Below are 12,425 nucleotides of genomic sequence, written 5' to 3' on the forward strand. Positions count from 1 at the left end.
ACATATTTACGAGTAAGATCCTGTTATTATTCCCATTACAGATTAGAAAATCTAGGATTTAGAGGTGTTAAGTAAATCACTAGAAGATACCCCATTAGGACATGGGAGAGTGGAGATTCAAGGTCAGGTCTTTCTGGCCCTAAATGTTTTCAGAAGTAGACTGGAGTTGGAAAGGAAAGACATATGTTAAGATAATTGGAAAGTGGAGTCTAAAATTCGGAAAAGGAGTAACTTGAACAGTCTTGAATCAGAAACAAAGCCACAAACTTTCAGTCCTGTGTAATGTGAGTAGTACCTGAATATTTGGTATCAGGAAGGGAAATTCTGCAAGATTTTGACTGCCTACCATCCGTCTGTAGGGGAACCGTGCCCTTCCAATTCTGTCGGTGCTGGTGGGGCTGTCAACCACATTTCCCCCTTCATCTTACATATGGATATAAAATGGCTTCTATTTGACCAAAGAACTCACTCCTTCTGGGGTGCCTGGGTGGCTCAGTCAGTTAGGTGTATGCCTTCAGCTCAGGTCATGAGCCCAGGGTCCTGGGACTGAGACAGGCTTTGGGCTTCCTGTTCAGTGGGGAGTCTACTTCTTCTCCCTCTGCCCCTCCCCCTGGCCATGCGCGCTCTTGCGCTCTCTCTCTCTTTCTCTCAAATAAATAAAACCTTTTAAAAAAATTAATTAATTAGGGCACCTGGGTGGCTCAGATGGTTAAGCATCTGCCTTTGGCTCAGGTCATGGTCCCATGGTCCAGGGATCATGCCCTGCTTTGAGTTCCCCGCTCAGCAGAGAGCCTGCTTTCTCCTCTCCCTCTGCTGTTCCCCCCGCTTGTGCTCTCTCGCTGTCTGACAAATAAATAAATGAAATTTTAAAAAGCAAAAAACAAAACAAAAAAAAACCCCTCTCTCCTTCTACCACCCATGCACACAGACATGTGTATACACACACACACAGCACCCCAGAACCCCAGAGATCCATTCAATGATCAGGCACCTGATTGATACCGGGTTATCAGTCTTGTGGCGTTGGTATTTGCATTTGTACTCCTGGATAGGAAGCCGTTCTCTGGTTGTTGCTACCGAGACGCTGTGAATCTTAAGCGGTGGATGGCTATCTTGGTTGGCCCCATAGAATGAGATCATCACTTCAGAGGGAAGCAGAGATAAGGCAGAGCTGATAATATTTTTTTCAGTTCCAGAGCTCATGCCAGAGCGACCCTTGACTTTCCAGTCCTGTGAACCAACAAGTAGCTTTGAGCCATTTTGAGTTTTTTGCCCATTCCTTGGAATAAAGTTTCCTAACAGCAATTTGTTCTCTAGAGTAGATGTTAGAAAGGATAAACTTTAAATGATAAATTTAGAGGCACCTGGGTGGCTCAGTGGGTTAAAGCCTCTGCCTTCAGCTCAGGTCATGTTCCCAGGGTCCTGGGATCAAGCCCCTGAATCGAGCTCTCTGCTCTGCAGGGAGCCTGCTTCCTCCTCTCTCTATCTCCCTGCCTCTCTGCCTACTTGTGATTTCTGTCTGTCAAATAAATAAATAAATCTTTTAAAAAAATAAATGATAAATTTAGCTAAGTGCTGGTGTGGTCACAGTAGAGACAGTATCTTTACTTTGAAGGTAGACACTCTTGTGATGCATAAGAAAAATGAGTTAATCAAATGTTTCTCCCAAACCCTGCTATGTACTCTGCATAGAGGTGTTAATTCTTTGACTGACGGGATGTCTTTTTAGATTTCTTTTTTTTTTTTAAGATTTTATTTATTTATTTGACAGAGAGAGAGAGAGAGAGAGAGAGAGAGTGATAGAGGGAACACAGGCAGGGGGAGTGGGAGAGGGAGAAGCATGTTCCCTGCTGAGCAGGGAGCCTAAACCCAGGACCCTGGGATCATGACATGAGCCAAAAGCAGATGCTTAAAGACTGAATCATCCAGGTGCCCCTCTTTTTACATTTCTTTAAGCTAGAATAATTAATCTACACATTACCTTTGTGACATTGATATTTTTGAATTATCCAGCCAAGTTGTTCTGCATAATGTCCCACATTAATATGTGCCCATAATTAGGATTTATCTGATTGTTTCCTCATGATTAGATACTGTTTGAAATATTTTTCGGGCAAAAAATTTCACTCCATAGGTATACTTTTCAATGCATCACATTAGGAAGCAAATAATACGTTTGTCCAATTACTGCGGAGTTTGGTCTCTAGGTTTTCTCTTCTGAAAAGACGTCTTCTTACACTTCGCGGTTGGTAATGTTTGGGGCAATAATTGAAGACTTCAAGATTATCTTGTTAAACAAACACATCTTACCCAATGGTTTTAGCATCAGTTGGCAATTCTTGTCTGAATGAATTATTACATTGAGAATTCTAAAACAATGATTTCCTAATTCTGTAATTCCTTCTTGATCTATTAGCTGGTATTCTTTTGTAAAGAAGTCAATTCCTTCTTTCCTTCCCTGCTTAAAAAAATTAGAAACTCACATTATTTTTTTCCTCATTTTTAAAATTTTTATTATTTTTTTTATTTTTTTATAAACATATAATGTATTTTTATCCCCAGGGGTACAGGTCTGTGAATCGCCAGTTTTACAGACTTCACAGCACTCACCATAGCACATACCCTCCCCAATGTCCATAACCTCCCCCTCGTCCAACCCCCCTTCCCCTAGCAACCCTCAGTTTGTTTTGTGAGATTAAGAGTCACTTATGGTTTGTCTCCCTCCCAACCCCATCTTGTTTCATTGGTTCTTCTCCTACCCCCTTAACCCCCCATGTTGCAGCTCCACTTCCTCATATCAGGGAGAGGAACTCACATTATTTTTAAAAACTTAATATCTTATAATAAATTCTTTTGATTAATTTTTAAATTCAAATCCACCCATATTTTACCTGTAATAACCCCTGGATCTTGTGCTTATACGTTTTAATGAATTTTCTAATTTTGTGGCAAAACAAAATGTTCTACCCTCTTCTCATCATTTCCTTGCTTTAATTTGCAAGGATAAGTGCTGGAGTTCTCACTGCCTCTAGACTATGTGGGTGTGTGTGTGTGTGTGTGTGTGTGTGTATACACAGACAGACAAATATATATGTTTTATATATATATATATATATAGAGAGAGAGAGAGAGAGAGAGAGAGAGAGAAGAGAATAAGAGATAGTTCACACTGATATCTCAAGGTCCAATTCAACATATAAGATTCTTCATCTCCATCCTCAATTTCATATTTGTGTCTTGTTCAACAATGTCAACACACTTATTCATTGACTCTATTTTACAATAAAATTTTTTATTCCTCCAGTAATATCACTTTCAACAACAAACAAATCGAGTAAACTTCACAATTTCTTGGCAGTTATTTCTATCCTTAGCATATATTCCACTTGGGGTACCATCGGAGTACTATATTCAAAAGTTACTTTGGGGACAACTGGTTGACTCAGTGAATTAGGCGACTAACTCTTGATTTTGGCTCAGGACATGATCTCAGGGTCATAAGATTGAGCCCTGAGATGGACTCAGTGCTCAGCGCAGGGTAGTGGGGAGGGCGGCGGGAGGATGGGCAGGTAGGGGGGAGTCTGCTGGAGAGTGTCTCTCTCCCTCTCCCTTTGCCCCTCCCCTCGCTCATGCTCTCTCCTTCTCTCAAATATATAAACAAAATCTTCTTAAAAAGTTATTCAATTTTATCCTTTATTGTTATATTATTAATTTGATATAGATATAGTTTTCTTTTTTCCTAAATGTGTTCTATTTTCCTTTTTCCCTCTGGTCCTTATGGATCTGTTTTTATTTTTTGACTGCTAAAGTACTAACATTATTGAAAAGTAAAGATTATATGAATAGATATAACAGAGAAATTTCTTTGTTTGATCTCTTTTCTCACAGCCCTTTCGTTCTCAGTGATGCCATTCATTTTGGATATATCCTTCCTTCCTAGGCTGCTTTTTAGACAAAAACTAAATACATACGTTTTCTCTTCCCATCCATTTTATATAATTTTATATAAAATATACAAAATATATGTATTGTATATGCATACAAAGTATATATACAAGAATATATATCCTGGGGCGCCTGGGTGGCTCAGTGGGTTAAGCCGCTGCCTTCGGCTCAGGTCATGATCTCGGGGTCCTGGGATCGAGTCCCGCATCAGGCTCTCTGCTCAGCGGGAAGCCTGCTTCCCTCTCTCTCTCTCTGCCTGCCTCTCTGTCTACTTGTGATTTCTCTCTGTCAAATAAATAAATAAAATCTTTAAAAAAAAAAACAAAAATATATATCCTTCCAACTTGATTTTTTTCACTTAACAATGTATTTTAAAAGTCACTCCATATCATATGTTCATAGAACTTTTTCTACTTTTTTTTTCAGTTGCAGAGTTTTCCATTATGTGGACATAATTTACTATATTTAACTATTCTATTTATGAGCAATGAGACATTTCCTCTATTTTGCAGTTAGACATAATGCCACAGTGAACAAACTTGTTCATATATTTTGGTATTGTTGAAATACATCTTTAGCATAAATTTCTAGAAATAAGATAATTGAAGCAATGGGTAAATTAATATGCCGTTTTATGAGTTATTTTCAAATCTGCGCTAAATAGATTTACCGGGGTGCCTGGGTGGCTCAGTGGGTTAAGCCTCTGCCTTCGGCTCAGGTCATGATCTCAGGGTCCTGGGATCGAGTCCCACATCGGGCTCTCTGCTCAGCAGGGAGCCTGCTTCCCTCTCTCTCTGCCTGCCTCTCTGCCTACTTGTGATCTCTCTCTCTCTGTCAAATACATACATATATACATACATACATACATAAAACAATAGATTTTACCATTTTGGATACCTACCAATAATGTATGATAGAACCTATTTCCCATAGCCTTAGTAACAGTATGTAATAAAGTTTTTGAATTTTGAGGCTATAACATCATCACAAATGGTACCTGTTTATTTTTTAATTTGCATTTCTGTTACTAAGAGTGAGGTTGAACATATTTTCACATGTTTACAAACCATTTATATCTTTCTTTGTGTGTGTGTGTTTTGTGTGAGAAAGAGAAAACTATCTGTGTACTTTGTCCATTTTCTCTGATTTTTCTACGTTTCCCTCATATTTTAAGCTCTGTGTGGATTAGGTATTTATAACACCCCTTGCAGATTAATTCTTGCAGTCTGTCATCTCTCTTGACTTCGCTTGTCCTGTTTTTGTTTTTGTTTTGCTATGGACTGTTTATTTATTTACTGTTGCCATGTATCTGGAACTTCAGTTTGGCTCTCAAATTCTGTCCAGAGTTATTTCCCAAGGAAAACCTATAGCTGTGACCAAGAGACATGGATCAAGGTGCTCTGTTTTTTAATTTTTCCTTGCTTTTTATTTCTATGAAATCTTCATCTATAAAGTTCGGTCACTATAATAGAGTTTTTATCCAATGTGTCTAGAATGCTGTCCGCACCACAGAGGAGGATTTTTGAATTCTGGGCCGAGAACACATCATGTGAGTACATGGCCGTGGAGAACTAAAGCAATTTCCATTGATTACTCAAATAATACACTCAAGTAAATAAATGTTTTATGAAGATTATTAAATTGTTTCATTGAATTTTTGTAGCAAACACAAACGTGTTTCATCACTACATCATTTATTTTTTATTAAAAAAGTACTTTAGGAATATGATTGAGTCCTTAAATACAATGCCATGCAGTGGATATTTGTACCTGCAAGTATGCAGGTATAAAGAAATATTCATTTTCATCAGAACAGTGGTTTTTCACAAAAGATGGATTTAATGAAACTAGTTTCCTTTCCTCTGTCATTCTCTTGACAATTTTTAATGTATGTTATGGGTTCATCTAAGTAATTTCGTGAATTCCTTTCTTTGCTTTTCGGATTTGCCAACTAATTATCAAACACGAAAAATGGCATAAAAAGTTAGTTAATATAATAAATTTTGTGTCTGAATTTTTTAAAGATTTTATTTATTCATTTGAGGGAGAGGGAAAGAAAGACAGAGAAAGTGCAAACAGGGGAAGGAAAGGGAGAGGGAGAAGCAGACTCCCCGCTGAGCTGGGAGACTGAGCCCAGGACCTGGAGATCATGACCTGAGCAGAAGGCAGAAGCTTAACTAGCTGAGCCACCCAGGTGCCCTTGTGCTTACATTTTTTAAATTCCATGTTAAATACTTGGATCTATGACAGTATCAGCATGAGCAGAAAAGTTGAATAAAACTAATCCCAAAAGACCCAGTGAACTTAAAAAAATCATTTAGAACATTCTTTTTAACTGTATATCTTTAAATTTGATTCCAAAATATAACCACTGTTATCATAGACATTTTGAAATAAAAGAAAAAGATGAAAAATATCCCCCTGTTCCAACATAATTAAACATAGAGGGTGTTGTCATTTTGATATGGCTTCTTACCTATGAGTACACATGTATGTAGTTGGAGATTTTTTACACACATATTATTTTTTTACACATATGTATCCTGTTTTATGTTTCTTTATTTATAATACAATATATTTTATTTCATTGGATGTAAAATAACACATAACATCTCTGGTTTTTTTCAGTATTTTAAGTAGAATTTACTCTTTAATTAAATGGCAATATTTTCATTTGCAGGAATATTTGCAGGAATAGCTATAGAAGACAAGAAAGTACAATTAAAATTTTAAATAACAGATACATTGATTAGGAAAACTAAGTTCCATATTTTGTGTGCTTAGTTTCATGTGATATAATTAAAAATAAAATATATAGACCTGAATGATTGACTGATTTGCATATTCTTCAGTAGTTAATGGTAATGTTTATTTTTCTAGATCACATATATTTAAATATTAGGTCTCATATCTCAATCATTTTTGTTTAGCTCATATGCTTACTAGCTCCTCTGTAATTATATGGTCTAGTCTAAGATATGTTAAGAAGAAAACCAGTATTTTCTATTTTTCAGATATTTTTACCTCAATAGAATAGTAAACAGAATTTTTTTCATAACATATGTAAATTTTTTTTTTATTTTATCTAAGGACTTATCACTGGGATCAGAGAGATTACTTTTTTTTTTTATTAAGAGAGAACATGATGCATATTAATAAATTGATGAGGACTCAGGATTACATTTGGAGAGTTTGTACAGGGCAGAAAGTATCAGCAAATATCACTGAAAGAGAACACACCAAAACCGGAATCAAAGGAAATGAAGTTTGAACTCTGATTTGGTATCACCAAAGCCTTTTGCAAACTGTCGACAATCTTTCCTTTTATAACCATTTTCCTGGTGGGGCTGCCATGGCACAACATTCTTCTGGTTCTCTTGCTTTTCCTACTTTCCTTCCTCTTTTGGCTCCTTGTAGTTGCACTACTGTCCCGATATCTCCTCCAAATATGCTTATAGCCATCATTGTTCTTCAAATTAGAATTCTCAACTTAGTAGGAAGGAAAAGAAAAATAATTATGATACCTCTTTAGAAGGAATTACAAAGACTTTTGTAAACTAATCTCTTTTTTAAAAAAGATTTATCATTATTATTATTAATTTATTTTTTAATTTTTTAGAGAGAGAGAGAGTGCACTCTCCCAGGAGCAGGGGAGGGTCAGGAGAGAGAATCTTTCAAGCAGACTCCCCAGAGAGCTGCTCAGAGCTCCACAAGGGGCTGGATCCCACAACCCATGAGATCATGTCCTGAGCTAAAACCAGAAATCAAACACTTGATCCACTTAGCCATTCAGCTGCCCCCTACACTAATCTCTTAATACCATGTACAGTTTCCTCATGCCCTGTGTTTCCATGCAGCCAAGCCCCAAGGAGGTTCCTTTGTCATGCTTTGCTCCCATTTCTCCTGCATTTCCTTTCCAGCTGCCACCATCCAGATCCTTATCACCTGACTCTAATTAGTGACACTCTTCTGGTTTCTTCTCCCATGCACTGTCTATTCTGCTGCCAGATGAGTTTTCCTAAAATAACGTCCTTCATAGTAACTTTCTTGTTTGCAGTCCTCAAAGATTCCACATTACTTATTGCATCACGTGAACTCTTGGCCCTGAAGGCCTTCTGCTCCTGCCTTCAATTTACCTTTCTGGAGTTTTCGTTCTTTCTTTCTTTCCTTTTTTTTTCCCCCTGCACGATCTCCCATCTGTGCTTTCTTTTGGCTTGTCACTTACTGCCTGGGATGCCCTTTCTCTGCCCCTTTTTACCTTCAAATATTTAATGCCAGGTAAAGTCTCAATTTGGGCAGTGGCGGGGGGAGTTTTATAGCATTTAGGGACGCCTGGGTGGCTCAGTCGGTTAAGCATCTGCCTTCAGCTCAGGTCATCATCCCGGGGTGCTGGGATCGAGTCCCACGTCGGGGTCCTTACTCCACGAGGAGATGGCTTCTCTCTCTGCCTGCCGCTGCCACTCCCCCTATTTGTGCTCATGGTCTCCCTCTCCCTCCGATAAGTAGATAAAGAATATCTTTAAAAATAAATGAGTAAAATAAGCATGTGTTTACATATATCATTAATTGGATATGGCATTGGGTGTGGTGAAAAAATAATGATACTGTTATGCTGAAAATAAATAAATGGAAAAAAAAAGATATCAAATTCCATCCGTAATTGTTTATTGTTTACAGATGGGGTGCTGTGGGCCATAAGAATATTATGTTTATCCGTAATCTTGGGGAATGTCCAGTCTAGATCTGTGCTGCTCAGTAGGGTAGTCAATCACCACCCAAGGCTATTCAGAACTTCAAAATATGGCTAATGTGACTGAAGAATTGAGTTTTGAATTTTATTTAATTTTGATTAATTTACATTTAAATTTAAAATCTGAAGTAGTGTAAAGGGTTTTTCTGTTAAACACAGTGTATTATTTTGGCAGAAATATATTGTACTTTGTTGCATCCCATAAATATTATTACTGCACTGCAGGGTGTGTGTGGGGTGGGCGAGAGTGCTAGGTATCCTTCCTAGTATTACAAACAAATCCATCATCCCTCCAGACAGTATTAACAGAATGACTCAGTACAAATGTTTTCTATGCCCTGATGTAACATTGGATGGTGTTTATTTCAGTTTTTAACACTCTAAGTCACTGTGATATCTACTTAACCACAATTAGTAATATGAGAATACTTACACTATTTCAATTATAATTAAATAATTTTAAATATGGTCATAATAAATATGTTCATAATTTAAAAAAAATAAATATGGTCATAATTTTAAAATTTAAATGAAGGTATATTACTGATCTAGAATCAAGATTGCCACAAGCTAGCACTGTGCTGGGTACAGTGAGACAGTGAGAAAAACTAGAGAGAAATAGGTCTCAAATCTCCCAATGAGTGGCAATTAGAATTTGCCCCAGCAGAATGAAAGGAGAAACTATTTGTTGTGGAAAAGATTTTTAAAGATAATAAAGTGGGTAATATGAACAGGTATTTTTAGCAGATGCATAGTGAATTTGATAATAACTCTCTTTCCAAGGGTAAAAAGTTGAAAAGGAACCAACAAAATCAGTCACCTAAAATCAGAATTAACAGTCCAATCGGGGTGCCTGGGTGGCTCAGTTGGTGGTTAACCATCAGCCTTTGGCTCAGGTCATGAAGCCAGGGTCCTGGGATCGAGCTCCAGATCAGACCCCTGCCCAGCTGGAAGTCTGCTTCTTCCTCTGCCTCTCCCCCTCATTCTCTCTCTCTTTCTCAAATTTATTATTTCTCAAAAATAATAAGTATATTTTAAAAAATAGTCCAATCACCACAAAATATTAAAACTTTAACAGAATCTGAGCTTGTAACTGTAGCCTATTAAAGAAGCTTTAAATGAATTGGATTTTTGTATACACAGAGAAAATCATTTTGAAAGGAAATATATAAAAGGAGTTATTATTTCAGAGAGGTAGCTAATGTTAGACAATCTTAAAGAGATATTTTATGAAAAAGGAAATATCTGCGACTAAGCCAGCATACAGCCATAATACAAGAGCTTTCTAACATCATCATTGATCAGCTGGACCTAAACTGGATGTCCTTTTCTTTCCCTTTAGTTGAGTGTTACAATAAAGGAGATATGGTACAATTAGTACGGTGGGCATATTTTATCTAAGGACTTCCAAAGATGCAAAGAAAGGTCAATTCATAGCTGCATGAAATAGATACCTCTGAATCTCCTATATCTCCAAAGAAGAATTTTAACTAAATTGAAAAAACTAGTTGCCATCATGATGACAGTGCTCTAGCATCTTGGAATTTTACAAGAGACTTTTTGTTTCCTTCTTCCTTTAGTCCATTCTATGATTCTACAAAATGTCTCATGAATCCACCTGCTCAGTGTATGTGGCGGTAGACTATGATTCACTTCCAGTTTGGGAACTATTGGAGAAATGCAAGATGAGGAAATCTAATGATCTTGAGTTCCTCACCTATGGTGATGAGTTGAGTTGTGGGGGAGTTTTAAAAAGATTTACTGTACTATTATACTGTACTATTAATTCCAATTCAAGATTTTTTCAAAACAAAGACATGCTTGCCAAATATTTTATAAATAAAGACAAAAAATAGCAGTATAGTTTATATTCTTTCACTGACACTACACTATAAATGAATAATATAAAATTGAATCTCCAAGGAAAGGAAAACCTTCGTGACTAGGTAGAGATGTATGGTAACTTACATCAAAATTAAAACTGTACATAATACAAAACAATAAAGATTTTACACACCTTTATGAACCAGTGTCAAAACATTCTAACTGTAATTGACAATGTTAAATTGCTTGCAGAAACATAGGAAAAATTGGAAGAATGCTTTGTTGATGTTAACTTACAGTTTATTTTTAATTTATGCATAGCCTTTGCATTTAATGTTAGCAATCCTGAGTTGACATAAAAGTTAGGGAATATACTTAATGAATAGGCTAATTTTTAAAAGTCAAGCTAATTTTTTAAAAAAAGATGAACCAGTTTTGTTAACATGGATATAAATATTAAAGGAAAATAACTTTTTTTACTTCATTTAATTATCAGAAACTTTTACTTGTGTTTGGAACAACTTGAACATGTTTTCAACTTTACCTTTTCAATTGTAATGTTACAAAATCTAAATGCAGATTAAGTATTTCTGATGAAAATTTTGCAAATGTATTGAGACTTCTGACAAGTGTAAAATATACACTGGATTTCAAAGACAAAATAAATATGTAAAATACCTCATAATAAATATTTTATATTGATCACATGTTGAAGTGATAACATTTTGGATACATTTTCTTCAGATAACATTTTCTTAACATTGGGCTAAGAAAATATGTTATTAAAATTAATTCCACTAGTTTCCTTTTACTTTTTTAATGTGACTACTAAAAGAATTTTAAATTACCTAATTTCTACTGGACAATATTGCTATGGGCAATTCATATTGTGACTATGTATTATTATGAACTCCTTAGTTTTAATTAGTTTTTTAAGGTGCCTCATTCATGGTCCCTACAAAATTACATTCTACTTGAAAGTGGAGATTGAATTTTTTTTCTCTTTTGTTTGTGCACCTTTTACTGAGAGCTTTCCCAGAGGACAGAGTGTAAAGTTAATACATGTTCCTGTGTACAAGGAACTTACAGTTGCATGGGAAAACATATATAAATAACTAATCAAAATTCAGAAGCAAAAAAGCTAAAAGATATGGGGGTGCCTGGGTGACTTGGTAGGTTAGTAGCTTAAGTGTCTGGCTCAGGTCATGATCCCTGCATTGGGCTCCCTGCTCAGCAAGGAGCCTGCTTCTCCCTCTCCTTCTCCTGCTCTTCCTGCTTCTGTGAGTGCCCTCTCTCTCTCTCTCAAATAAATAAAATCTTAATGAAATAAAATGAAATCTTTTTTAAAATTTTTTTAAGATTTATTTATTTATTTATTTGACAGAGAGAGATCACAAGTAGAGATCACAAGTAGATGGAGAGGCAGGCAGAGAGGGGGGGGGGGAGGGAATCAGGCTCCCTGCTGAGCAGAGAGCCCGATGTGGGACTCGATCCCAGGACCCTGAGATCATGACCTGAGCCGAAGGCAGCGGTTCAACCCACTGAGCCACCCAGGCACCCTAAAATGAAATCTTTTAAACAAACAAAGGACCCCTCTACTCCCTAGCAGAGGGAATGACTGAAAAACCCACTCCAACACTCCAGCAAGCACAGAAAGTCCTTAGTTAAGTGGCTTTGAGATTAATATCATAAATGGAATTTGAACTTTTGAGTGTAGAAAGGAGTCAGAGCCGTGGGGAAAACGCTAGTGGAAAAAAATACCAATCATCGAATGGAAGATGAAGCAAGAACTGTGAGAGAAAAGGAATTAAGTTACATCCTGTGGCCTTGGAGGAAAGTCTCAGTTTCACATGAAGTTCCTGCTGAGAATGAAGGGTGTGATGCAGAGACTCCTAGGTTTGTTGTA

At 36.6% G+C, this 12,425-nt stretch overlaps 1 long non-coding RNA gene across 6 annotated transcripts in view; it reads left to right on the forward strand.

Annotated features, from left to right (window-relative positions):
- The window catches only part of LOC309864494, a 52,018-nt gene that overhangs the window by 23,360 nt on the left and 16,233 nt on the right, over positions 1-12,425 (forward strand). For 5 of the 6 annotated variants that reach the window (XR_014311572.1, XR_014311573.1, XR_014311574.1 and 2 more), the window contains one exon: positions 5,439-5,586. This is a non-coding gene — a long non-coding RNA (uncharacterized lncRNA). Of the gene's footprint in view, positions 1-5,438; positions 5,587-12,425 lie in introns of those variants that run through there. The other variant, XR_014311571.1, reaches the window with a different exon arrangement.

Source organism: Mustela nivalis (assembly GCF_964662115.1).
Source record: "Mustela nivalis genome assembly, chromosome: 5".
NCBI classification, from domain to species: Eukaryota; Metazoa; Chordata; class Mammalia; order Carnivora; family Mustelidae; genus Mustela; species Mustela nivalis.